This window comes from Hevea brasiliensis, chromosome 13, assembly GCF_030052815.1.
Source record: "Hevea brasiliensis isolate MT/VB/25A 57/8 chromosome 13, ASM3005281v1, whole genome shotgun sequence".
NCBI lineage: Eukaryota > Viridiplantae > Streptophyta > Magnoliopsida > Malpighiales > Euphorbiaceae > Hevea > Hevea brasiliensis.
In genome coordinates, this window is record NC_079505.1 from 52,609,442 (window position 1) to 52,622,442 (window position 13,001).

A 13,001-nucleotide genomic window follows, 5' to 3' on the forward strand; every position below is an offset into this window, starting at 1 on the left:
TCCAGAACCAACCGAAATGTGCATAAGGAGACTGCATAGCTTATGCACATTCTCACCTCCCTTATGCACCTTCACGGAATTGTGCATAGCCTATGCACCAAGTCATGCAGTTTCGCATAAGTGAACCAGAATCAGTAAAATCGCATAAGGGATGCATAACTTATGCGATCCACTTATCTGATCCATAAAGAGTTCATTAATGAGCTGGCAGAAGATTCCCTCAGATAATTCCTCCTAGAACACACCATTTTAGGGCTCCATGTCAGAAAAATGCTATAAATAGTCTCATTTTCCCATTTTAAAGAAGGGAAGAAAGAAAGGAAGGAAAGGAGCAGGAGCAAGGGCAGCTGAAGAGTCACATTTAGTTTTCCACACCATTTCCAACCAGATTTGGGATTTCTTTCTCTTCTTACCTTTTCCTACATTTCTAGTGTTGAGTTTTTTATTTCTTAGCTTAGATTAGAGCTTTATTTCCATTTAAATTCAGAATATCTTGTAGACATTATGGGTAGTGAGTAGTTTCATTTTGATTCTGGAGTAAGGGATGTAATATTTAGTTATTTTTGTGGATTTGAACTGGATTAGTCCCAATTTAATGAATTTATGAGGTTTAATCCATTTCTTGTGTGATTATTCACATGCTTAATGTACGTCCACATTAAGTTATGTTCTTAATCCTTGGTTGAAGCACAGTAAGTAGAAAACCAAGTGATAGTTAATCAAGAAATTGGACTTAATTAACTTAGATCTAGAAATAGACTAAGGGTTAAGAGGGTTTTAATAGATTGATTAAAGAACCTAATGGGTCTTGGTTAATTTTAACTCCACGAAAGTAGGATTAAGTTAATTAAGGCACTCTTTGTCTCACTCGAAAGAGTTTTCAAAGGATTTTAGAATTAATCTCCTTTAAACCCATAAATTTCATGGATTGGGCTAGCTAGGAAAAATCCCAAAATGACTTAAATATGAACCCTTAACTCCAGAATCGTCTTTCATCAATTATTGCTTGGAATTTTACTTTTGAGTGTTTAGTTTAATCTCATTTTATTAATTTTCATTATTATCAATTTCTTTATTTTGCGAATTATTAAATTAGTTATTGTTTGAATTTAGTTTTGCATTTTCATATCTTCTGCTTTAATTTCCTAAATTTCTTTTATTAATTTGATTAAAATACAATTTTAACATATTTTATTTTACATCAAAAATTCAATCATTAACACAACTCCTCGTGGGAACGATATCTTTTTCTATACTACTTGAATGACCTGTGCACTTGCGGTAGGGACACATCAAGTTTTTGGCGCCGTTGCCGGGGAGTTGTTTGTTTAAGATTGAATTCTTGATTATTTTAGTTGTTTTTTAGTTTTATTTTCTTTGTTATCTTTTCATTTTGTGTTTGTTTGTTCTTTTTCAGGTACTTTTAATCTTTTATGAGAAGAGCTAGAAGCACAAGTGACACATCCTTATTGTTCAATCCTGAAATTGAGAAATTTTGTAAGGCCAACAAGAAAGAAACTAGAAAAAGAAAAGAAGCCTTGAGAGAAACTGAATTAGAAGAAGTCATGGCTGATGAAAGAATGAGAATTGGTGTTAATGCTGGAAATGATCAAAACAATGAAAATGCAGCCCAAGGTGAAGAAGTTGTTAATGCTAATGTGCCTAGGGGAAGTATGATGGATCATGCTTTTCCTCGTTTTGATGACTTGAGAGAGAGCATAGCAAGACCAAGAATTGATGCAAATAGTTACAAGATGGATTTTGGAGTTCTTCAAATGATTCAAAATTCTCAATTTGGAGGACATCCTTCTGAAAATCCACACACACATCTGAAGAAGTTTGCTATGATTTGTGACATGCAGAAACAACCTGGAGTATCTGATGATGCAGCAAGGCTAAAATTGTTTCCATTCTCTTTGAAAGATAGAGCATTGGATTGGCTTGATTCTTTACCTCACAACTCAATTACAAATTGGGAGCAGCTCACTAATGTATTTCTTGCCCAATACTTTCCACCTGGAAAAACTCAAGAGTTGAGGAATCAAATGATTGCTTTTAGACCAAGAGAAGATGAGACTCTTTATGAGTCATGGATGAGATGGAAGGAGTTGGAGAGACAATGTCCACATCATGCCATTCCTAAATGGATGATAAACCAGAATTTTTACACAAATGTCACTCCTGCTATCAGAGGAATCATTGATGCTCAAACTAGAGGGGAATTCATCATTAAGCATGAAGATGAAGCTTATGAGTTATTAGAGAAAATAGCAAAGAACAGTCATCTATGGAGTAGTCCAAGAGGGTCAACTCCAACTCAAAAAAGGCAAGTTCTTTGGAATGTATGAGCTTGATCCATTCAACATGATCAATGCCAAATTTGATGCACTCACTAATGTCCTTGCTAAGAAAATGGAGGATTTAAGTATGCTAGTCAGTTCATCATCATGCTCTGGAAGTTCTTAACAAGTTACTTATGCAGAAGGAACAATGAGCTGTGGAGTAGATTATCCTTCATATGCTTGGAGGAATCATCCCAATTTTTCATGGGAGAATCAGCAAAATCAAGCTTCAACTCAGAACTTTCCATCACAACAACAAGAGCATCAATACCAACAACCTAGGCAACCACCACCTAGTTTTCAAGAAAAGAATGCAAATACTTCACCTTTACCAAGACAGCAAGAACAAAGTTCCACCACAGAGGCTTTATTACAACAAATTCTTGCTAATCAAATTTAGCGTGATGATGAGTTGAGAGAGATGAAAGCAAGGCTTGAACAAATGCAAACACACAATAGGATCTTTGGAAAATCAGTTGCACAACAAGCATGCTCATCAAGTACCAATTCTATGGGGAAACTTCCTAGTCAAACAGAAAATCCACGGGAGCAATGTCATGCCATCACACTGAGGAGTGGTCAAATAGTGCATAAGGAGAAGAGTGACAAAGTTGAAAAGAGAAAATGAGGAAGATTTTGAGGAGATGAAAACAAGAGAGTGAAAAAGGGAGTGCAAGAAAAGGTAAAGAGGAGGTTGGAGAGAAAGAAGAGAAATATATACCTCCAGAGCCTTACAAGCCACAGCTTCCCTTTTCACAGAGATTTCAAAAAGCCAAGCTTGATAAGCAATTTGGGAAGTTCTTAGAGGTTTTGAAGAAGCTATATATAAATGTGCCCTTTATCGATGCTCTTTCCCAAATGCCTTCTTATGCTAAGTTTTTAAAAGAAATTCTCTCAAATAAGAGGAGACTTGAAGATTATGAGACTGTAGCCTTAACTGAGGAATGCAGTGCTATCCTCCAAAGGAAACTTCCTCCAAAGCTCAAGGATCCAGGGAGTTTTTCAATTCCATGCCACATTGGGGATTCATGTTCTATAAAAGCTTTATGTGATTTAGGGGCTAGTGTAAGCCTTATGCCCCTCTCCATCTATGAGAAGCTCAACATGGGAAATCTTAAGCCAACCCACATTTCTCTTCAGTTAGCTGATAGATCAATTAAGTATCCTGAAGGGATTTTAGAGAATGTGCCTCTGAAGGTTGGGAAATTCTATATACCTGTTGACTTTGTCATCTTGGACATGGAAGAGGATTCTAATATCCCAATCATTTTGGGGAGGCCTTTCCTAGCTACAGCTGGTGCTTTGATTGACGTGAAAGGTGAAAAGCTTACTCTCAGAGTCGGAGAGGATCATTTAGTCTTCAACATTGGCAATGATAAGAAGAAGCAACATGAAGATGTAGACTCTTGTTTGGGAATTGATATAGTTGATGAGTTAGTAAAAGAGCACTTTAGAAAGAGCTATCCGAAGGCTTCTCTTGAAAGTTGTCTTATCCATGAAGGGAGTATCAATGATGAAAATCCAAAAGAGGCTGCATTTGCACAACATTTAAAGGGTAATCCATCTTGTCCTATGGCACCAATCTTTCAAGTTGAGCAAGTGGAGAAAAGTGAAGTAAAACAACCATCTCTCAAAGAAAAAGATGCACCAAAGGTTGTCAAGAAAGAAATGGTCGGATTTTTAGACAAAGCAACAAGGATCTTCTCATGTGATGGAAAGAAAATGAAGTATAGATTCATTAAAACACCTATTGGAAACAGAGGCAATAAATTCCAATTTCAGCCACCATGAAACATGAAAAGAGTCCAGCTAAGGACTATAAATTAGCGCTCTTGGGAGGCATCCCAAGTCCTTTTATTTTACTTTTGCTGATTTACTTTTACTTTCATTGCTTTTGTTTTTATCTTGAATCTCCCCAAATTTAATTTTTGACATTGTTGAATTTTGTCCCTTGTAGATGTATTTCAATGGAGGAAGGTTGGTGAACTGCTGGGGAGTGATTCTTAACTTGAAAATTTTGTCCTTCAAACTCTCCCAAAAACTGATTGGTTTTTGCTGCATAACCTGTGCAGGAGCTGCTACCTGGTTTATGCAGAGCAAAAAAATGACATTCTGCAGCAAAGAGGGTGTCTGCAGTAGATGGCTTATGTTCTTGGTGAGGTTGGGTGTGTAACTTTTAAGTAAATGTGCTTTTAATGTTAATATGGTGGTAAGTGAGCCATTTTTGCAGTTTTGAGCTTCTTTGGGTTATAGGATACAAGGTAGAAATGCTGCATTTTCTTGGCAAATCTTGGAAAGTTCATTTCTCATTTGTGGTTAGATGCAACTTCATGCAGATTTTATGAAGTTTTATGTGCTAAATGTTGATTTGCAGAATTTGACTTAAAATGGCATAGTTCTCAAAGGTCTTTTATGTAGGATCCACTTTTACATGCTTGTGTGATGCCTTTTCGATACACTTTGTATATTTTGATGTGTTTTTAGTAAAAATTTCTAATGGTTTATGCTTCATGGAATTGTATTTCTTCATTTTAGGGTATTTTTCACACTTGCAAATCATGTTCCTTTGCAATCTTAATTTTGTTGAATTGTGCATAAGCAACTGCATAGCTTATGCAATCCTGCATAACCACAATTCTTGCCATTTTCCACCTTTATTGCAAGTGCATAAGGAGAGTGCATAGCTTATGCAACTCTGCATAACCTCATTTTGTCAAATTTCATATCTGTCAAAACTTGCATAAGGTGAGTGCATGACTTATGCACATTTGCACAACTTCAAATTCTGCATTTTCTCTCTCTGCCGAAGTCTGCATAAGCAGAGTGCATAACCTATGCACTTCTGCATAACCAAAAACTCTGAACTTCCAATTCTGCCGAGGGGTGCATAAGGAAGGTGCATAACTTATGCACTTCCGCATGACCAGAAACTCCAAAAATTCAAACTTGCTGAGGGGTGCATAAGCAGAGTGCATGGCCTATGCACTTCTGCATGACCCAAATTTCTGAAAAACCAATTCTGCCAAGAGGTGCATAAGGGGAGTGCATAACTTATGCACTCCCGCATGACTTCGCTCCTCAAAATTTCAAGGGTCACCGAAACATGCATAAGGAGAGTGCATAACTTATGCACTTCCGCATGACCAAAAAAAAAAAAAAATTATGCAAATATTTTACATAGCCTATGCAACCCTTATTGCCACTCATGCAGAACCGCACGGCTTATGCACCCTACTTATGCACATGTTTTGGACAACACTTTACTCTGCACAACCTGTACAGCCTCTTATGCATCACCATTATTCCTTGAATTCTCATCTGCTCTATACCAGGTAACTCTTTCCTTTTGCTCTTAAATTTCACAATTCCTGGTAATTTCTCTTTACTTTGAATTTTGATAATGCATTGCTTGAGACATTGAGGACAATGTCCAATTTTGAGTTTGGGGGTGCACATTTTGATTTTTGCTTCAGTTTTCACATTTTGAGTATAGGAACATCTCATTCCATTTCATTTACATATATTGTAAATATTTTACATATACATCCATACATACGTATACATAACACATTTACACACACATTATACATCACTTAGAAATTATACACTTTGCACACAAATAGATTTCTTCCATTTAGTTAATGCATTGCTCATTTTTAGGAATCATGCATCATGCATTAAAATCTTTTGCCAAATCCCTTGAGTATTTAAAAGTTGCCTATGAGAGTGATTTGACTTACCTTTAGTTGGGTTTGTGGATTGAAAGTTTCCTAAGAGGTGCAAAGTTTTGAAGTGTCTATCCCTTGCCTATATCTTCTTAGCCAAAAAGCCACCCAACTAGTCCTTTAGAGATTGGAGTGTCTAGAGGGAGTTATTGGATATAAGGTAGTCAAATGATGTCTCACCAATCCTAGAACAAATTTTCTAAACCTTTCAAGGCGAAATACCAGCTTATACTTGAAAAGAGAGATGATTAGGCATTCTTTGATTTAAACCTTCTCATTTTAAACCTTTGGCCTTTTTCCTAATTAAAATTAACCCTTGCAAACCCCTTTGAGCCTTTTTATTCCTAATTTTTCTTGAAACCCTTATTGCTACCTAGCCAATGAACCAAACACTCCAACCCTTTTCATGAGGATAATTGAATATTAGGTACACTTTATACTCTGATATTAATAAAAAAAAAAAAGAAAAAAAAAAGAAAAAAAGAGAGAGAGATGGAAAGAAAAAAAAAATACAATAAAAGGGAGAAGAAATGCTTGTCATCTTGTAAAAGTGCTAGTATATGTGCTTTTCACCATTGTCATTCAAAATGAAAGAAATCCACCCAAAGTATTAAAAGAAATGAGTTTGGGGGTGGCAATTTTAGGGACAATCATCAAAAGAAAATGCAAAATACAAGTTAAAGTATCAAAATGTCCCTCCATTTTTATGTGTTTTGTAAACTATGCTAGCACTTGACAATCCTCATTGTGTATTTCTCTCCCCCACATAAAAAAAAAAGAAAAAAATATAATAAAATAAGAAGTGTACCTTATGTTTCAAAATTGAAAATATTCTCATGCTTTGAATCCTTTTTACCCATCTTTCTTCTTAGCCTCATTTTGAACCCCATGGCCCCATTACATCCCTAAAAAGACCTTTGATCTCTTGATAGTACTAGCTACATTAGTGGAGATAGGAGTAGGGAATTTGCCTATGGGATTGGAAAATTATCCATTCATTCATTTAATTCCATCACTCTATATAGAGGCACTTTGGTTATTGATTGTCCTAGAATTCCTTTTGAGCATGACTCTCTCTTTTGATTGGTTGGTTTGGGGATTTTGAACGATAATTGACTTGATGGCTAAGCGGTGAAAGCTCGGATAAGCATTAGATTCTTTGCATTTTAAAGGATGGGTATATGGATTGCTGGTATGGCTGAAGGTGTGCTAAGTTACTTTAATAAGTGATTTTCATAGCTCTTTGGATAAGGCACCCCTAAAAATTTTGCATCATATTTTAAAGTTTGCTTGAGGACAAGCAAAAGCTTGAGTTTGGGGGTATTTGATGCATACATTTTGCATAGTCATTTAGGTCTAATTTCATAGCTATTTTATTCTATTAGTAGTTATCTTTAGCTAATTTCATTAGTTAATTAGTTAGTTTTCCATAATTGTCGATTTTGGATTAATTTGTATCTTTTACTTTGTTTTGTAGGAAAAATGGTGTTTTTGAAGGACTGAAGAGAAATTTTGCCATTGAGGAGTGACTTCTACAGCCAAAGATGTCAAAAACAAGTTTTCAAGCTGAAATATGCATTGATCAAATTGTCCATAACTTGCCGCATAAGCTATGCAGATCTGCATAAGGAGAAAAATCACTGTTCCAGAACCAACCGAAATGTGCATAAGGAGACTGCATAGCTTATGCACATTCTCGCCTCCCTTATGCACCTTCACGGAATTGTGCATAGCCTATGCACCAAGTCATGCAGTTTCGCATAAGTGAACCAGATCAGTAATCAGATAAGGGATCGCATAACTTATGCGATCCACTTATGCAGTCCCATAAAGAGTTCATTAATGAGCTAGCAGAAGATTCTCTCAGATAATTCCTCCTAGAACACACCATTTTAGGGCTCCATGTCAGAAAAATGCTATAAATAGTCTCATTTTCCCATTTTAAAGAAGGGAAGAAAGAAAGGAAGGAAAGGAGCAGGAGCAAGGGCAGCTGAAGAGTCACATTTAGTTTTCCACACCATTTCCAACCAGATTTGGGATTTCTTTCTCTTCTTACCTTTTCCTACATTTCTAGTGTTGAGTTTTTTTTATTTCTTAGCTTAGATTAGAGCTTTATTTCCATTTAAATTCAGAATATCTTGTAGACATTATGGGTAGTGAGTAGTTTCATTTTGATTCTGGAGTAAGGGATGTAATATTTAGTTATTTTTGTGGATTTGAACTGGGTTAGTCCCAATTTAATGAATTTATGAGGTTTAATCCATTTCTTGTGTGCTTATTCACATGCTTAATGAAGGGCCCCATTAAGTTATGTTCTTAATCCTTGGTTGAAGCACCGAAAGGAGAAAACCAAGTGATAGTTAATCAAGAAATTGGACTTAATTAACTTAGATCTAGAAATAGACTAAGGGTTAAGAGGGTTTTAATAGATTGATTAAAGAACCTAATGGGTCTTGGTTAATTTTAACTCCACGAAAGTAGGATTAAGTTAATTAAGGCACTCTTTGTCTCACTCGAAAGAGTTTTCAAAGGATTTTAGAATTAATCTCCTTTAAACCCATAAATTTCATGGATTGGGCTAGCTAGGAAAAATCCCAAAATGACTTAAATATGAACCCTTAACTCCAGAATCGTCTTTCATCAATTATTGCTTGGAATTTTACTTTTGAGTGTTTAGTTTAATCTCATTTTATTAATTTTCATTATTATCAATTTCTTTATTTTGCGAATTATTAAATTAGTTATTGTTTGAATTTAGTTTTGCATTTTCATATCTTCTGCTTCAATTTCCTAAATTTCTTTTATTAATTTGATTAAAATACAATTTTAACATATTTTATTTTACATCAAAAATTCAATCATTAACACAACTCCTCGTGGGAACGATATCTTTTTCTATACTACTTGAACGACCCGTGCACTTGCGGTAGGGACACATCAGTATTCTATGGTTATTAATGGATCTAATTCTCTTGGTTTTCAGCCTTCTAGAGGTATAAGGCAAGGTAATCCTCCTTCATCATGCCTATTCTTATTTATTTCAAACATTTTATCCAAATTATTTGAGTAAGCACAATTGTCTGGTTCTCTGCATGTTATAGGATTAATAGAAGATGCCCTTCTCTTACCCATTTGTTGTTTGCAGATTGCATAATTATTTTTGGGAAGCCAATGGTGGAAGAAGTTTTGTATATAAAAAACCTATTATATTAATATAGCATGTTCTCAAGTTAGCATATTAACTTGAAAATATCATACATAACTTTTAGCAATAATACTTCAGGAGCTATTCAGGAAGATATTGCTGGAATCCTTTTTATTTGTAATTTAGGATGTCTTTCAAAATATTTAGAGTTGCTAGTGAATTAGGGGAGATTTAAATCTCAAACTTTAGGCATTCTCAAAGGTTGATTTCTAAATTGCAAGGTTGGAAGAGTCATCTTCTATTTCAAGCAGGAAAGGAAATGCTTATAAAATCAGTCATTCAATCAATCCCTTCCTATGTCATGTCTCTTTTCAAATTACTAGCAAGTATTATTACTGAATTTCAAAGGTTAACTACTAAATTCTGGTGGACTTAATCAGAAGGCAAGGGTATCCACTAGATAAGTTGGAATAATCTATCCAAGAGTAAGAATGATGGGGGTATCGATTCTAAGGACCTTGATCTTTTTAATGTCTCGCTTTTGGCCAAGCAACCTTAGATATTAGTAGCCAATCCAAATGCTCTTTGGGTTAGAATTTTGAAAGGAATTTATTTTCCTCAATTTGATTTCATGGAAGCTTCTCTTGGGAGGGGGGCATCTTGGGGATGGAGAAGTCTACTGGGGGGGAGGAATGTGTTGAAGATGGGGCTTAGATGGAATATTACAGGACCTTTTTTCCTCAATGTTTGGGAAGAACCTTAGATACCTTCTTTGCTAGGGTTTAGAATTACAAATGCTAGACCTCTAGACTGTCTTATAATTTATATTTCTGATCTAATTGATCCAATTATGAAGAACTGTGTGTAGGAGGGGGGCGTGAGGCTAAATATTATCCATTAGAATTATATAAAATGCACCAGGTAATGCCCAGGAAAGATGGTGGAGTCACAATGGTCTCACTTAAGTACCACCTCCTTAGACAACATTTCCTAGGCATGCACTTCATACAATCCTAATAGAATCAAATCACTGGTAAGTACCGTCTTCCCACAACACTACCACGGTACTAAGGATTTATGCCACAAAGGCATAGATAGACAGGAGTCGCCACCCGGATAATAACCGGGACATATTCAGTGTTTCTTCTGAGGGTCATGGATGGCAACTTACTCCTTGCAGAGTTTCCACAACCGTCATTACCATAGCCCAATGTCTAGGTTCGGGATAGTGGGTATGTAAGGGGAAGGTGTTAGGCACCCCTTACGCCTGGTCTAATCTCGTTGATTCGAGTGCCAGTCCTCTACTAATATTTCTAGATGTCTTGTTTATTATTCTTTTATTAAACTTTATCCTAAAAAATGCAATTCTAATCCTACACACGCAAGTAATTCATAAAAGGGTTGTTGTTTACACATAATTTTCATGCACAAGTAATTCCTATCTATGGGTTGCTAATTATTTAAATGATATTTACCAGATGACTAAAATTAATTTATTATTGAAAATTTAATTTACAAACAAATTTAATTTCAAATAATTCTACGTTTCTATTTAACCTAATTAATTAATTTTCACCAAGTTACCCTAAGGATAATTGAACTAAGTTAATTATGTACATGTGTAATTTATTCTAATATCACATAAGGCCCAAACAATCATAACCTAATAAAGATTTCTAACATGCAAATTTATTTTACAATTACCAAGTGTTAAATTAAATTTATTTTACATGCTAATGTTAGTTTAATTTACAAACATAATTAATTTTAATTTATAATTAATTTTAATTTATAAAGTATTTATTTAAATTAATTACATGCAAAAGTCGATTAAATTAAAAACAAAATTAATTTTAATTTACCAAATAAAAATTATATTATTACTATAATTTCATGCCAATGGTTATTCGAGGAGTTTAGAGCTACTTACCTGTTGATAAATGCAGTTGCCATTGGGGAAAGCTACCCTTAAAAAAAGGGTCTTCTCTTCTAGTATGACAATGATATCCCTGGCTTACTCCCGTTTAGCTCTACGTAAGCTCCACGCAAATGCCCTCTTTGGTACTTACCTTAAGGCTACTTACCAATTTTGTTTGTAATAAAAAATAAAGAAACTAAAGAAAATAAAAGAAATAAAGAAAATATTAATAACAATTTATATTGGATTCTACTCTAATATCTTAAAGAGTTAAGATTCTTAATTAGTTACAACTACCTAATAGTCTAAGTCTTCTAACATGATCCAAACACTTCATAACACTTCTTGAATTAAAAGAATATAGAAAAATAGATCAAATATCAATTAAAACTAAGAAAATACAAGAACATGCATAAATATACAATTTCCAAATTCTGGCAGATTAATAGTAGCTAGGAATCCAATTTTGTAAAAATAGTTAGACATGCCTAAAAATCATAAAAAAATTAAAGAAAACAGCTTACATATCATACAAGATCATAAAATTTATAAATCAAATAAAACCCTAGCTGAATGGTTTACATAAATCGTAACTTTTCTAAGTGACAGAATTATACTACTTTTTTGTAAAATTCATAACTCATTAACCACAACACATATGAATGCAAAACCAATTGGAAAAGATTCATAAGATTCTGAAATTAATTTTAGACACTAGATTTACACAAAAATATTAAGGAACAAGGGAGATATGGGCTCCACAAGTCGGATATCCTGTAAATCGGATTTTATAGGAACTCTAAATTCAAGCAGCCATAACTTACAAAATATTAAAGCTTTTTGAGTGATTCTTGAGCCTAAAATTAATAGAATTTCATTTAGAATATGAATATAATTTTTACAATTTTTTACAGATTCAGAAAATAACAAAAAATAATAAAAATATGAGAGACAGAAACTAAACATGTGCAGAGTTGTGTATCCCCTCAAATTAAACATGATTTACATGATCTATATGAACATATAAAATAAATTGAAGACAAAGAACATAAAATTAAAATATTGTGTGGCATAGATCTTGAAAAGAAAAAAAAAAACTGACCTTCCAGAAATCTTGTATGAAAATCTTCTTGAAGAAAATAAAAAATAAGGAAAAACTCAAAGAGTCTTAAATATCTCTAAATTTCCTATAGCTCTAAAATATCTCTAAATAGTTCTGAATTTTCTCTCCATCTTTTCCACCACCTCCCCTTCTTCCCTTCTCTAGTAGGGTATTTATAGGGTTTTGGGAGAGAGGTGTGATAGGGTTTGGAGTCTTAGGGTGATAAAGTTTAGATGACTTAAACAACTACGATTGTAGAATTCGAATAAGACTGGGATATGGGTGAGGTGTTTCAACCAATAGGAAGACAGGAAAAAATGGAAGGCACCAATAGGGAGTGAGGAAGAGGTGTGGTAGGGTTTAGAGTCCTAGTATGATAAAGTTCAGATAACTTAAATGACTAGGATTGATGAATTCGGATGAGACTGGAATATGGGTGAGGTGTTCCAACCAATAGAAAGAGAGGCAAAGGGGGTGACACCAATAGGGAGTGAGGAAGAGAGTGGGGCCAAGGAGAAGAGAGATATTTTTGTTATTTTAATTTTCAGAAAATAATTAAATGGGTCCCATTTAAAATTCCTAACTAGGCTTTCTTAGGCCCATGAAGCCCAATTAAACTTAATTAGATCCATTTAAGAACTACCCATATTAAATTTAAATAAAATAAAATTTTATTTAAATTTAATTAAATTAATTTCCCAAAACTTTATTATTATTATTATTATTATTATTATTATTATTATTATTATTATTATTTTTTAAGATCATG

General features: G+C 34.1%; 1 non-coding gene across 1 annotated transcript; it reads right to left on the reverse strand.

Moving 5' to 3' along the window:
• Window positions 1–2,029: 2,029 nt before the first annotated feature.
• Window positions 2,030–2,137, reverse strand: LOC131172365 (small nucleolar RNA R71). The gene has a single exon (XR_009142845.1). It is a non-coding gene; the product is annotated as a small nucleolar RNA R71 (small nucleolar RNA).
• Between the last annotated feature and the right edge of the window lie 10,864 nt (window positions 2,138–13,001).